Source organism: Geospiza fortis, unplaced genomic scaffold (assembly GCF_000277835.1).
Source record: "Geospiza fortis unplaced genomic scaffold, GeoFor_1.0 scaffold8, whole genome shotgun sequence".
Lineage (NCBI taxonomy): Eukaryota > Metazoa > Chordata > Aves > Passeriformes > Thraupidae > Geospiza > Geospiza fortis.
The window spans coordinates 2,359,928-2,362,966 of NW_005054414.1; positions in this window are offsets into that span (position 1 = coordinate 2,359,928).

Below are 3,039 nucleotides of genomic sequence, written 5' to 3' on the forward strand. Positions count from 1 at the left end.
GAAGCTTTACACTTCAGGACTGCTTAAAAAGGCTTGTGCTTTTGATGGTTTTTTCTGATCAACAATTTTTTTCCTTTCTGAAAAGCTTTTGCAAAATAAATACAGCTCTATTTTTTTGCCAGAATTGTCTCCTTTCACCAGCATACTAGCCATGTTTAGAGTGAAAAAAGAAGGCTGTGGACAGCTTTTTTCTTTTTTGGAGCACATTAAATTAAATATATCTTAAACCATGCAAGCAATATTTTACATGAACTCAATGTTGCCTTTTTTTTTTTTTTTCAACTCCAAAATTGAGAATGTTTTGCAAAAATTTCCACAGTAAAGTCTAAGAAAAACAACAGTTCTAGTAAGAGGTCTAAAATAATGCAGCTGTATTTCCAAGCTGGATAAAGTGGCAATTGTTAGCAACTAACTAAAGAAGTGAAAAATATCTGTAATTTCTGTATGGCTGCAGTTTATTTGCGGACATGGAGCTTGGAAAGCATACCTGAGGAATACCTCACTACCTTTCCTAATTTTATTGTGCAGAGCCTCAGAAAAGATGCTTCAAACCCGTGGAAGCTTTACACTTCAGGACTGCTTAAAAAGGCTTGTGCTTTTGATGGTTTTTTCTGATCAACAATTTTTTTCCTTTCTGAAAAGCTTTTGCAAAATAAATACAGCTCTATTTTTTTGCCAGAATTGTCTCCTTTCACCAGCATACTAGCCATGTTTAGAGTGAAAAAAGAAGGCTGTGGACAGCTTTTTTCTTTTTTGGAGCACATTAAATATTACCAGAGTGGCGGGGTGGGGGGAATTGTGATCAGTTTTGGTCAAGCAGCTGCCACCAGGCCCATCCTTCCTAGGCCACACCAGCATTTCTAACCTTGGGATGAAGTGCATTTCTCTTTCTGGTCCATGTTCAGGCAAGGAAACATCAGGAAAACCAGTTTTTTTTCAGGAGAACCAGTCTTCCCTCATGAGAGCAGGGGCCACATACCTTCACCTCAGGCCCATTCTAGCTTTCAGATGGGTAAAATAAACTGAAAATACCATTTTAGGGAGGGGAACACAAGTCAATAGGCTTTGGGTAGTTGCCACTGCATTTCCAGAGGAGTAATTTAGGGAGGTCTGTAGTCATTAAAGCCCATTTAAAGCCATCACTCCTCTCCCTCACCCCAAGAATTGATGTTTCTCAGAAATCTGTTTGGAAGGGAAAATTAGAGATCAGGAATTCTACTGGCCACTGTGTCTCAAGATTTTTTGGATGGGGAGGTCCAAGAAATCCCCTTTGCCTGTCTCAGCTTTGCATGCCCTCATCTCTGATTGGTTCTGGCTCTTTCCAGGTTCATTTCTACTTTTACCTCTCCCAAATGCGGATTACTTTCCAGGACACAATGGAATTATTTAATTAGCACAGCCAAATGACTGGGCTGTGATTCCAAGCAGACAGAAAATGTCTTTGATGGCAAATATGGACCAAGATTTGAGGTTCACATCACCAATATTTCAAACTGATTTTGTGCTTAGTTGAAGGAAGTGCCCTATGTGGGAGATGTTCTCAAAGTATTTCTGTCATCTCAGTCCAGCTGTGACCAGGAAATTAGAGCTCGAGTAAGAATAAGAAAGGAGAAACAATTTTGGTGGTTTTTTTATAAATTAATATGGAATTATGAACATCATCAAAACATTACAGCATGTTTGGATTCCCCAGACTGGAGTCTCTCTCGTCCTACCCATCCAGAATGCAGTGGGTTGAAACAAAAATCTTATCTAAAAGTATGTTGAATGCTGAACTGCTAAATTTATCTAGAACTTAAGAAAAAAAAAATAGAAACCTGCATACTAATCACATGGAAATACCTGATTTGCTCTTTCATTTAGGAATGCCTTGTGCATTTGTCCCCTACCAGTATTTAACATTGCATTAAAGGTGTAAGACATGAGTCAGAAAACAACTGCTTTATATTTGTGCCTTGTCCCTGAGAACTGGAGGGGGTTTGTTTGCATTTATTTCGTGGGTAGTTTTTAAATATGTTCCTCATTTGTGTGTCTTCCTTAAGCACAACAAAAGCTAGCAGAACAGCTGAATCCTGAAAAGCTGAGACATGCAATTTCATATCCTCCGGCATCATAGGATTTAAATAGATCCGTGATGTGGATGTTTGATGAAATAAATCCCTGTTTCAGTGGACTTCACCTAAGTCAGTGAAATAACCTCTTATTTCTCAACAGCTCTTGCAAGATGTTTTGCATCTCTGCAGCAGTGGAAGTTAGGAATATGAATGTGTTTAGGAAATTAGATTTTAACTAATCCACAGCTAACCACAAACGAGTACATTAAAAAAGCTGAACCATCACCCACCATTTCTATTTTGTCCACCCAAGAAAGGAAAAGTTAGCAGCAGATTAATTATTTTACCAGTGAAACTGGATTTTGCTTTAAAAGAACAGAAGAAATGCATATTGTTACCATGTCACAGGCAAAGAAACTGCTGGAGATAGCTAGTAAAGCCCAGCATTTAAAATGCACATGGATACATTTAGCACTACACTTGACATTATCTCCTGGGTGATCTGCAGAGACGTTAAGGTGCTAGTTGAAAACAGATGGATAACATAAAAGTGATGCCTGTCCTCTGACATCAGCACAATCAGCACCTCTGTTTCACAACCAGGATGGGAACTGCCACCTCTTCAGTGGCAGGGACATAAAAACACCAACAGGAGATGTCCTGCCTGGTGCACAGTAATTACTCAACAGCTGCAAGCACCAAGAACAGGCACATGAGGTACAGGAGTGGATCACATCAGGGCAGGCTGGATGGACACTCACCCACAAGTTAATTAGAAAGATTGTTAATGTGAAAATGAGAGTGTAAAGACAAAAAGGGGGAAAATGCTGATTTCTATCAATTTTCCCCTCGTGGTACAATTTGGTTTCTGACGTCTAGGAGAAAAACACTTCCCGTGGCAACCAGAGGTTGTAGAAATCTCCTGCTCTGCCTCCCTGGCAGCTGGCTGGTAGAGTTAAAGGGGAACAGGCAAATGCTTCTGTGA